Below are 12,711 nucleotides of genomic sequence, written 5' to 3'. Positions count from 1 at the left end.
CAAAGGACCTGAATAGACATTTCTCCAAAGAAGACATACAAATAGTTAGCAGACATCAGAAAAGACGTTAAGGATCACTAATCGTCAGGGAAATGCAAATTCAAATCACAACAAGATATCATTTCATACCTATCGGGATGGCTCTTACCAAAAAACCAAAGTTAAGTGTTGGTGAGGATGTGGAGGATGTGACACCCTTGTACACTATTAATGGGAATGCAAAGTGGTGTAGTCACTACGGAACACAGTATTGTGGGTCTGCAAAAAATTAAAAATGGAATTACCGTATGATTAAGTCATCCCACTTGCGAGTATCCAAAAGATTTAAATCAGGATCTTGAAGAGGTATCTGCAGTCCGTGTGTATTGCAGCATTAGTCACAATAGCCAAGAACATGGGAACAACCAAAGTGTCCATCCACAGATAAATGGATAAAGAAAATGTGGCCTGTACATGGAATGGAAGGTAACTCAACTCCAGAAAAGAAAGGAATCCTACCACGTGTGATAACATGGGTAAGCTTCGAGGACATCTTGCTAAATCAATGAAGCCAGTCGCAACAGGACAAAATCTGCGTGAGTGTATTTACAGGAGGTATCAGAAATAGTCAAATTCATATAAAGAGAATAGGACGGTGGTTGTCAGGAGCTGAGGGGAGGGGGACCCTGGGATTGCTAGCCAGAGGGTGGAAAGTTTCAGTTACGCAAGATGAATGAGTTCTAGAGATTAGTTCATTGCTGTGCCTATGGACACTGGATTGCACACTTCCATTTCTGGTAAGTGGGTAAATCTCATGGTGACGAGTTCTTAGCACACAAGAAAGAAAGGATATATTTGGTCAGTCTTGATAGTCATTGTCATTCCAGAACACAGGGAGCTTCTTGGTTTGTAGGGAGATGAATCCCATGTGAAAAGGTCCCTTAGCTTTCTTTAGCTTTGGAGAATTCTTCCATCAACATGGCCTTAGCTGGCTCACCCTCTTTCAGGGAGGAGAGTCCAGCCTTACTGCCTGCAAGCAGGTCCCAGCCTGTGGTGTTGGCAGGGTGGGAGGGCTCCCTCCACCTGCGTTCCTCTGAGCCCCCCACCCCGTGCCTGCAGCCTGAGTGAGCTCCCCCAGCCAGCCTCTGGCAGAACTGGTACATTGCTTCTGGGCCTGCCTGCCCATCCTTCATGAATTTTTATTAAACAAAACTGTAAGCAGATTGATTTTGTCCTCTTTTATTGCATTTTTATTTAATTCCCTTCCATGGTGGAGGCTCCATCATGTTACTGCAGAGTAAATCACTCTGGGGCATCAGGCCAGCGCCGTGGAGAAGGGCAGGGTCTGGCTTCCCAAGAGCACATTTACCGCATAAGAACCTTTATTAGCGGAGAGTCATTGATTTTTTTTTTTCTTCAGGTCACAGCCCCTTCGCCATCCTCTAAGTAAGAGAGTATCACAAAGTTATAGGGGAAGAGAGATTCTGTGAGGCCAGCATCTTGGGGTGGAGGCTTGTCTCCAGGCCTGACAGCACCTGCACCCCCCACCGTCCTGGACTCCCCCTACTGTGAGCCGGGTGTGGGCGTGCGAGAAGCATGGAGGAGGAGGAGCGTGGCTGGATTAAGGGGTGGTACCTGAGAGTGGAAGGGAAGATTAAGTCCAGGAACAAAGCAACTTTACATCACTCAAAAAAAAAAAAAACAAAAATCTAGACTGGTTCCTGTTTAGCCACACAACTTTGCATACAAAATCAGAACCACGAGAATTATAAATCAAAGCTTCTCCTTCGGTTTGGGGTTTTAGTCTTAGGAACTGGAGAGTTTGGGAGAAGGTTTTGGAGCAAGGCGATAGTAAGTGTTTATTCTCTTTGCTTCAGGAGGCTTCATCTGGTAGTGGGATGTAAAATGGATTTGAGAAGAGTTCAGGGATGGGGTTGGAGGCTAGAAACCAGGGCCTCCGGTGAGGGGCGAGTGGTGTAGGCATAAGGCCATGGGAACCTGAAATGAAGTGGAGGAATGGTAGAAATGGCCAGCGGGAGACACATTACCCAAGAAGGGAGCCGTCAGAGGCGACTCTGGGTTTTTCTGGTCACCTGCAGAAGGAAGTTACAGCAGAGAAGCAGGTTCGGGCAGAGGAAACGGGGAGCTGAGCTTTGTGCACGCTCGTTTAAAAAGTAAAAGAGGTGCATGCATGCTTGTTACTGCAAAGTAAGGCAGGCAGGTTGCAGAAACATGAGACAGGTCTCCTAGAGAACATATAAACCATCTTCAGTCCCTCCGCCACAATTTGCCTTTGCTCAGACATTTTCATATGTATCCTTCTAGGTAGATAAAGAAAAGGAATCACGCGGCCCAAGTTTCTTCAAAAATACGATTCTTTTTCTTTTTAAAGATTTTATTTATTTATTTGACAGACAGAGATCGCAAGTAGGCAGAGAGGCAGGCAGAGAGAGAGGAGGAGGCAGGCTCCCTGCTGAGCAGAGAGCCCGATGTGGGGCTCGATCCCAGGGACCATGACCTGAGCTGAAGGCAGAGGCTTTAACCCACTGACCCACCCAGGTGTCCCCCAAAATACGATTCTTAATGGTTGTCTATTACCTTATCATCTGGATACACCGAAATTGATTTCGCTGTCCACGTATTGCTGGACTCTGACTTGATTTATGGTCTGTCTGTCCTATAAATAATACTGTCTTGAACATCTTGCTGCATGCATCTGTGTCTGTATCTCTGATAAATTTCTAAAGTAAAATTACTGAGTTAAAGGTTATAATCTTTTTAAAGGCTCTTAATTCATATTGTCAGACGCTCACTAGACACTGATCTAGTGTCCACGCGTGTTCATTTCGTAGCACATTTATCAACACTGAGATTATTTTGATTGTTTTAAATCTTTGCCAGTTTTGTAGTAAAAAAGCAGAGTATACCACTGTTTCTTCAATTTTTCACTTTTTGGGTTACTAATACTTTTATGATAATTTTGGGTGTGCCTGTTGGTCTTTGGTTACTCTATTTCTTCCCTTTTGAGATTTGTAAATCTTTTGCCTATATTTCTACTGGAGAGTTCCTTTTCTACTTAATGATTTATGACAAGTTTTCTTATTGAAGGGATTAGAGCTTTGTCACACATGTTGGAGATTTCTTGTTTTTTTGTTTTTTTGCTTTTTTTTCTCTCCATTTATCATTTATGTTTCAAGTATTTCTGTGGTTTTTTTGACAAGTAGAAATTCTGACGTTTTTTATGGTCTTTGCTATTAATCTTTTCTTTTCTTTTTTTAAAGATTTTATTTTTTATTTGACAGACAGAGATCACAGGCAGGCAGAGAGAGAGAGGAGGAAGCAGGCTCCCTGCCGAGCAAAGAGCCCGATGCGGGACTCGATCCCAAGACCCTTGGATCATGACCTGAGCCGAAGGCAGAGGCTTTAACCCACTGAGCCACCCAGGCGCCCCGCTATTAATCTTTTCCTTGATTTTTTTTTCCTACTGTTACATTTTGAAAATTCTCATAACGAGACCAGGTAAACATTTACCTATAGCCTCTTCTAATTATTTGTGATTTTATTTCTTCAATTTATTTCTTTAGTTGACATCAGACTGGAGTTAGATGGATTTGAATTGGGGTCCGGATTCCCCTACTTACTAGCTATGTAATCTTAAACAAGTTACTTAATGTCTCTGAAACTCTTGTTTCAGATCTGAAATGGGGTTGGTGTTTATCTCATTGACCTGTTGTGAGCATTGCAGGAGAGGAGGCACGAGAAGTGTCTAGTACAATGCCTGGCAGACAACAGACGTCCCAGGGAAACTTTGTGGTGGTAGAGCTCTGTGAAGTGTGTACAGTCTAGATTTCTGTGAGGGTTGAGCCCACGTCCTGTTTATCTCCATATTGCGTCTCACCAAGGACATGTCTTAAAGCGTATTATCACCAAATATTTGATGAATGGCTGAGATGAAATTAACTGATTGCATTTTATAAGGGCAAATAGATGCCAGCTTCTGGGAATCCACTTTAAAATGTTGAACTCATTTAGAAATGACCAGAATTGTGATATGTGTGTCTAGAATGCAGGAAAGAAAAAAACAAAAAAAAACAAATGAACGTTGTGTTTTCATTATCCGCAGCTCACCAGCCAGGGCTGTGGGTGTGTTCTGTCACCTCTGACCTCTGACTTCTGGCCCTGACCTCTGCAGGCAAGCCACGTTTCACTCTAAGTCGGTACCTAGAGAATTGTAAGAGCTGGTAGGGCCCTTTGAGGTTATTTTGTTATGTGGACTTCCAGCATTTGTTTTAGCTGCTAAACACTTTTTTCTAAAGAATGTTATCTTGAAAGCTCAGTATGTGCAACAGACCGGTGTGCAGATGGTAGGTTTGAAAGATAGGGTCAGGAGGGCATACTCCTTCTGCTGGGGGGCTCTGCACCTGCCGCTCCTTCTGACCGGAATGCAGTTCCATTCTCCCCTGTCCCACTTACCTAGTGAAGTATTACTTTCCCTTTGGGTCCTAGCTGAAATAACACCTCCTCCAGGAAGACTCCCCTGATCATCCTCGAACCAGATGAGTCCCTCCTGCTATATATAGATCCATAGCCCTACGTACCTCTATTTGCTAGCACACACCCACTTGTAAATTTCCATATATCACCATTCTCTTCCTTCTACTAGACTGTGAATAAAATAGAGGCAAGCATCTGATGGGTTTGTTCACTGTTAACGTCCTGAACGCTGACTGCAAGGCTTGGCACACAGTGGTTTTCACTTAATATTTGATGCCTCGCTGAAACGGCAGCTGATCCAGTCCCTTCCTTTTCCAGATATTTTCCATGCCCACTGTGTGCCAGATCCTCTCCTGGGTCCCGGCGGTGCCCCTAGGAGGGAGAGAAACGGGCTCCCTGCCCACAGGGACTGCCCGTCTCATCAGGATGGCAGGCAACTGAGGAAGATTTGCTAATTCCAATAGTGGTAAATACATCGGGCCTCTATGTAAGATTTCACTGGAACATAAAGTTCTTTTATTTTTCAATAAAATAATTGGCGAGTTTCCGGCCCAGCACATTTTGTTGGTGATAGAGGCGGCGAGGAAGAGTGGAACCCGGGAACCTCTCTCTCGGTGGCTCATTCAGGATGGGCGTGTCTCTGAGGCCCAGCCATCCTGTCGGGATGGAGGATTACTCTCTGGTGAATCCTGGACTCGTCCCCTCCATCCAAATGGTGACATCTAGGAGGGCAGTTGGGGAAAGAGAGGCCCTTGAGGGATTTTTCCTTGAAAGCAAATCCCAACTCCTCACTAGGACCTGCGAGGCCTGTGCTGATCAGGTTCCGTCTCCCCGCCCATCTTCATTCTGTTCCACTCGCTCTCATGTTGCAGGTGTCAATTTCAGGTCCGATCTGAATGATTCCCGATGGCTAATCAGGGAGGTTACTGACGGATGCGCCGTCCGTAAATGCTGTGAAGGTCTGTGACATGGGTTCTGATAGCAGTTGTCTCCCACTTGGAGCCTGCCTCTTCACCCATCCCTTCCAGAAGACGCTGGCCCACGGCTTGTTCCTTGGCAGGCCCCAGTGCCAGCTCTGGCTGGGCCACCAGGGCACCCCCTCCCAGAGGAGTGCTGCTGAGGGCACGCGACCCCAGCAGACAGCTCCCGGGCTTACTTCTTTTGCAGTGCCAGGCTGCCAGTGCCAGCTGAGGAGGAGGCCCCCTCCTGCCTCTGCTTGTTTGCCGTGATTGTTATGTAATGTTCAGCAGCAGGAGGTAAATTCCTCTCCAATTTCCAGGCGTTACAGCGCATGAACCCCACCATGGGGAGCCACAGTGATTGAGCTCAGCAGCCAGGTCCCATGCTGAGTGTCATAAATCAGGCCTATTACCCGCTCCTCCTGGCAGATGCCACCGCCAAGAACCTGCACACTCCGCAAGGAGACCCAGCCACCTCTACACACTGTAAACCAGGGCTGGCGTATCCCCCGGGAATCTGGGGCTCCATCTGACATCCTGCCTGGGGGCTGCCCTGAATGTTTCCCTGAAGGGATGGGGGCCCTTGCTGGTGCATCTCAGACCTGAGGTCCCACAGCCTCAGGCTCGAGGACCAAAATCACTGCGTGCTCACCGGCTACCTGGATTTCCCGGGGTGGCGGCCTTCCATGTGCTTCAATACACATAAGAACCTCCAGGGGACTTGTTAAAAACATGCATTTCCCGCAGTGCCTGGGTGGTTCAGTGGGTTAAGCATCTGACTTTTGATTTTGGCTCAGGTCGTGCTCTCAGGGTCCTGAGAATGAGCCCTACCTGCGTCAGGCTCTGTGCTCAGTGTGGAGTCTGCTTCAGATTCTCTCTCGCCCTCTGCCCCTCCCCCTACTCCCCCCACCCCGTCTCTAAAATAATAAATAAAATAAATCTTTACAAAAAACTACACACGTTTCCTAGCCCCATCCCCGGAGATCCATTTGGCCCTAAGTCCTCTGTGGGACATGGGAATCAGCATGTTTACAACTGTCCTGGTGATTCTGCTGCAGGTGGTTCCTGGACGGTCCTCGGAGGAACACGGCTTTAAGACCGACTCTACCCCCAAAGCAATGCCTGTAAAACGAATGCCTATAAATCTAATCCTTCTTTTCCATTTCCTTCTATCATTTCGCTGAAGATGTGTGTCCCTGGGGAAGAAGATGTGGGTTTCAAAAATCAATGGCAATCACGCTGAAGAATGAAGCAAATCTTTGACTATGACATATTTAACGGGCACTAATAATGCTAATAGTTGGCGGGGGGGGGGGGAAGCCCTCCGGCAGGATGTTCTGCTGGGATTTAAAATGCTGCCGGGGGTTGTTTTCCACTGGCTCTACCTAGGGCTGGGGTGACCCGGTGCTCTGTGTACACAGTCCCAGTTTTTACAGGTTGTCTCAGAGCAATTTTTAACACTTCCCCTTTGACTCTCAAAAAAAGTCCCAGCTTGGATGACCAGTCGTTACCCTATTGATGACCCATGGGGATGTTCCCCTGGAGACCTCCCATTTCCTTCCAAAGGGGTCTGCCTTGTGGGTGCCTCTGAAGTGTTTTGTGTAATTGATCCCAGGTCTGGAATTCACACCAAAGGACACCCTGACTCTGAGCCAGGATAAAAGGCAGAAAGACCCTTTTTGCTGGGGAGATCACACCGGGGAGGAGAGACTTGTCACCTGGTGGCCAGGGTAACAGAGATGGGAAATCAGGCGGCCAGGGCAGCCTTCTTCGGGGGCCCAGTTCCCATGTTGGGTGTCTGAGCTAAGGCTGCATTTTCCTGTCAAACATCAAAACTCCAAGTAATAATAAGCCACTTGTCTCACAAAGCACAGTGAACCAAGGGCAGGAGTGTTCTAGCGTGGGGGCTGGATTTGATTCCAGCACTGCCTTCTTTCCAGTGGATCCATGACTTCAAGCAGGTTAACCACATAGAGCGTCATCTTCCTTATTTGCAAAATGCAGATGATAATCTTCAATCTGGCAGAGGACTTGAGATAATGTATGTCAACAGTGAACATTTCATGGGTAATCAATACACGGTGACAGTTAATAGAATCATCCTAATGATGCCAGTATTACAAAATGAGGTTTAGTATTCTAAAAATGTTTTCCAACATATTTTTGGGAAGTAATACTTTTATCTTATTTCTTCATCAGTTTCTTCCCTTGGAACTTCTGCCATGAAGGCTAAGCTATGAAGCTTCCCAAGAAAATAAAAAAGATTCAGTTTAGAATAAAGATGTCCAAAAAGTGGCCATAAAACCCCAGGATGTATTAGAAACAACCAGAAATTTCTAGGGGAACTCCAGGATTTATTTGTTTTTTAAGGATTTTAGTGTTATGGGGGGACTGTCCAAACCCCTTAGAGAAGTCTCCAGTTCAGTAAGGTATTAGAGGCATGACAGAGTGGCTATATCAGAAACCAGAGAGGGAAGAATTCAGGGGGATATAGCCAGGATAGCCGCCTCCAGCTCTGTGACCCCCGAGAGACTCTGCATGCCCAGGGATGAGACCGAGACCCACGTCCCATTGCAATGATGCGAGTCTGCATCTGTCCTTTCGGAAGGAGCAGGGGCCACAGGGTGTTTTAAAAATGTTCCCAGTCACTGTAAACTTGGCCCTTCCACATTTACACTGCATGCATATGCCAGACATGCCTTGTTCTGCACAACCCAATCACACGCCTGAGTCACCTTGCCTTGGCCTCCTGCCTCCCTTGTTACCCACCCACCCACTCTTTCTCAGAGTCGTTCTCACAGGGATGCATTTTTTTTTTTTAAGATTTTATTTATTTCAGACAGAGAGAGAGAGAGCAAGAGAGCATACAAACAGGTGGGGGTGCAGAGGGAGAAGCAGACTCCCCGCTGAGCAGGGAGCCCAATGCTGGGCTCTGTTCTCGGACCCGGGGATCATGACCTGAGCTGAAAGCAGATGCTTAACCAACTGAGCCACCCATGCGCCCTGGGGATGCACTTTTATAATACAAACCAATCAGTCCAGAGTCCATACCCTCCATTCTTCCTTATTGGGCTTTCACACTTCAGGCTGCTATCCACTTGCCTTAATGGTGCCAGGACTAGGTACCAGACAACTAGGGGCAGCCCCTGGGCCCCAGAAACCAGTGAAATGATTTAAATTAGCCAATCCTAAAACTGCTTGCCCTGCCTCATTGACAACTTCCTATAGAAACCGTAATAGAGGTTCCTGTCCATAGTTCCTCTGCCTCCAGACCAGCCCTGGGGCTTTTGTGTGTGTCCCCTGCCCCCTCCCCACCATGGTGTGACATGCTTCCTCCTCTTGGAAATGGAGTAACACACTCTTTTCAATGTTGATGGCAATTGTCTGTCTCCTGACCTGTTGCCTTTACTGTACCTCCACTTTTCTATTAATACACTATTTCTTTAAAACAGGGGGATACAGAAGGTGGCAAAGAGCCCCAAGAGGGGATTTGAATTTTACCTTGACCAAATATGCTAAATGAAAGAGACTTTATTTACATATGTGTTTTAGTTTTTGAGATTTAAATGTCTTTGTCACAGTACTGGATATAACAGAACATTGTAAAACACCCATACGTTCAAAAACAGGCAAAGAGTTAAGTAAACATTAGTCTAACCATATAATGGATATAGGAGAAATTATTTATTTGAGAGAGAGAGAGGGAGGGAGTGAGAGAGAGAGTGAGAAGGTCAGAGAGAGAGGGAGAAGCAGGCTCTCCGCCGAGCAGGGAGTCCGACACAGGGCTCGATCCCAGGACCCTGGGATCATGACCTGAGTGGATGGCAGACACTTAACCAACTGAGCCACCCAGACATCTACCCCTTATAGGAGACATTGTTATAAAATAATGACTTGGAAGGAAAGATTACATAATGTTAACTAGTTAAAGAAGTGCCCCAGAGCTCTGAGTTGCATAGGATAGGAATCTCCTCAGAGCTGCTAAAGTGGGAACAGAAATGATAAAGTGTCTAAGTTCAGGTTCCTGGAAGCAGAGCCCGAGACAGGGATTCTTGAGGAAATAATGTAATGAAGGAGTGCTCTCAGGGAAAGAAAGGGAGAAAGGAAAAGGAAAGCAGGACAGGGCAGGGGAAGGAAAAAAACCCCACAAGGGTGTGATTTCCAGGTGGAGACTAGTTCCAGCCTGATCCTAGGGGGGTGCCCTGCTGTGTCAACTGTACCATGGAATTGGTGTCACTGTGACGCCTTATGCAGAATGACTGGAGGATGGACGCATCAGCCTGATCCAGGGGACCCGGATGGGGGACCGGTAGCACCAGCTACATAAGGTGATGCACAGCTGAGAGGAGAACCCAGAGTGCATGTGGGCTTTACAGGACTTGGAGGACCTGAGAAGTCACTTGTGTCTCGGTTCACAGTTGCTCTTGGCTTCTCTTCTCTGCATCTCTTTTCTAGTCTCTCAGATTTTAGTCATGGTTCCGTTGGACCCAAACTAGACTCGTGAACTTGAGGCAGTTCACGTACAACTTGGTCAGTTAGCTCTCTGTGATTTGTCCTGGCGAACTGGAAAGGAGTTGGACCCTCCCGGATTCCTTTCTTCACAGTTAAGACTTGCAAAACTGAGTTATGGAACTGAGTTGAGTGGGAGCTGGACTAAAGCGTCAAGAAGCAAGCAGGGGCGGCTGCCCTGGTCAATTTACATAGTTAGATGAGAAAGGAGGAGAGGTGAACAAGATTGGACTTGGGGTCTGCACAAAGGCACCACTTCTACCCAGCACCCCAGCTTTGCTTGGGGTTTTGCTATCATAGACATGGGCTTTGGGGATCCCCAAGGAATGTCTTTGTACACTGGTTGACAGGTGCTGAGAGAATGCCCAGAGTTATTTGGACCGTTATAGTATAAGAATGCCAACAATGCCAATGATCTTCATGCCATCAATCATGAAGATGATGACGGAGATGGTGGTGCTGCTGATGCTGATGATACAAGGAGAGATACAGAGATAACGGCTCATAGTAAGGACTTGTCATGTGCCACGAACAGTCTTAAGCATCTTTCCTGTATATTATTAGATAATTCTTGCTGTGGCCCCACGAAGTAAGTACTATTTTTTTTTTTTAAGATTTTGTTTATTTATTTATTTAGAGTGCGAGCAGGGAGAGTGGCAGAACAAGAGGGAGAGGAAATCTCAAGCAGACTCTGTGCTGGGTGCAGAGCCTGATGCAGGGCTTGATCCCACGATCTTGAGCTCATGACCTGAGTGCAAACCAAGATCTGGATGCATAACTGACTGAGCCACCCAGGTGCTCCAAGTGCTATTATTCTCCTCATATTACAGATGAAGAATCTGTGATCCAGAGAGATCAATAGATTCTTCCAAGTTCATTTGGCTAGTTGGTATTGAAGTCAGAATTCCAGCTTAGCCAGTCAGCCCCAAGCATGCCATGTTATACCAAAAATACACACTCCTCCCACACACAGGCTTCCTGGATCCATACAACTCTTGAGTAAAATCCCTCTTATTCTTATTCTGCTTGAACGAGTGTCTCAAACTGTCTTAGACACCATCTCCTAATCTGAAAAGTGGGCTTGGAATTCCTAATTCACCTGGCTGGGGGGAAGGTTAGGCAAGACAATATGGAGTAGCTGCTTGGTAGATGCCTTGCTTCTCCCAACTCTGTTTTCAGGTCTGCTGGAGGGTCAGATTCCTCCCTTCCTGTAGGAGGAGGAAGGTGAACACTGGAGCTTTGTCCTGGGTTTTCTACCCGGGTACAGGCAGCACATTTCAGTGGGGGCTCCTGGAAGGCAATTTGGACCCTGGATGGCACCAGTGAAAGTCTGCACAATCCTGGCTCTCCTGGGGACTACAGGAGGGGAACACAGCCCCCAGTTTCCACTGGCTGGATACAGGAAGTCCGGGGGAGACAGGGAGATGAAGAAAACTCCAGAGGGCCAACAGCTCCAACTCTCACAGGGCTGAGTGGTAAAGACACTGTCCTTGGGGTGAGAAGGTGCCTCCCTCCTGCTTCTACTCCCTTACATCCAGCCCTTCCTTGTCACTTTGTCTGTCCATGCCTCCCTCTCACTCTTGTCTTCCTCCCACTCCTTTCCAAGGCCCCCTTTCTCCTTCCTGCCTTCCATCCTGTTCTTTTTTTCCCCCTTTCTTTCATCTTGCCGTCTTCCATCTGCCCCTTGCTTCCATCCCAACGTGCCCATGGCTTGGCACATGCCCATGAGGGCTTTGATGGTCTTTGGAACAAGGCTTCTCTCCTGGATAACCACTTTGCCTCTATGGGACTCTGGTTTCGTCATCTATAAATTGAGGAGAGGTGTGGCACTGAACCAAGAGAGATTATCCAACTTGGTTGTTTTTCCTAGAGTGTGCATTTTCCACACTACAGAATACTATACAGCAAAGTGATGAACTATTTACGACCATAACTACAAACATGACACCAAGCAAAACATACTTAGACACAAGAATTCTTCCTGAATGATTGCATTTATACGGAGGTAAGAAACAGGCTCGATGAATCTATGGTGTTAGAAATCAGATGGGGGCCCTTGGGGGGCTCAGTCGGTTAAGCGGCTGCCTTCGGCTCAGATCATGATCCCGGGGTCCTGGGATCGAGCCCCACATTGAGCTCCCTGCCCGGTGGAGACCCTGCTTCTCTCCTTCCCTCTGACTCACCCCCCCTGCTTGCCTCTCTCTCTCTCACTCACCCTCTCTCTCAAATAAAATCTTAAAAAAAAAAAAAGAAATCAGATGGTTACCCTTGGTGGTGGGAGGTATTGTGACAAGAAGGGGTTCTCTGGGTGCCAAACATGTTCCACTTCTTGCCCTGAATGTTGGGTGTATGCATTTGCTCATTTTGTGAAAATTCATGTTAGTATTCTCCCATGATTTGCATAGTTTTCTGTGTGTATTGTAGGAAGAAATTAGGAAATACTTTGACATGAACCAAAAGATTACTGGATGCCTCGAATGGAAATTGAGGTCTTTAACACATCTGTTGTATCATAAAGAATTTGGGTGGTGTTTGTCCCTGGTTCCTGAAAAGGAGTCTGTAAGCCAGGAGGTGATGCATCCTGAGGACCCCAACGTTTGGAGCTCTCCCTGAAATCATCCTATGGTTTTCTTCTTTTGGGTCATTTTGATTTGTTTCCTTTATAATAAAGCCGTTGCTATGGACTAAATGTTTATGTGCTCTGAAATTCCTATATGAGAACCGCACTCCCCAGTGTGATGGTATTTGGAGGTGGGGACCTTTGGAGGTG

General features: G+C 46.8%; 1 long non-coding RNA gene across 2 annotated transcripts in view; it reads left to right on the top strand.

The window, feature by feature from the left end:
• LOC111141407 overlaps positions 1–10,567 on the top strand; it is a 34,796-nt gene extending 24,229 nt beyond the window's left edge. For both annotated transcript variants that reach the window (XR_002640199.1, XR_002640200.1), the window contains exon 4: positions 10,292–10,567. This is a non-coding gene — a long non-coding RNA (uncharacterized LOC111141407). The remainder of the gene's footprint in view (positions 1–10,291) is intronic.
• Positions 10,568–12,711: the final 2,144 nt, after the last annotated feature.

This window comes from Enhydra lutris, unplaced genomic scaffold (assembly GCF_002288905.1).
Source record: "Enhydra lutris kenyoni isolate GAN:26980312 unplaced genomic scaffold, ASM228890v2 scaffoldscaffold6, whole genome shotgun sequence".
Lineage (NCBI taxonomy): Eukaryota > Metazoa > Chordata > Mammalia > Carnivora > Mustelidae > Enhydra > Enhydra lutris.
This window is presented reverse-complemented; position numbering and strand designations above follow the sequence as displayed.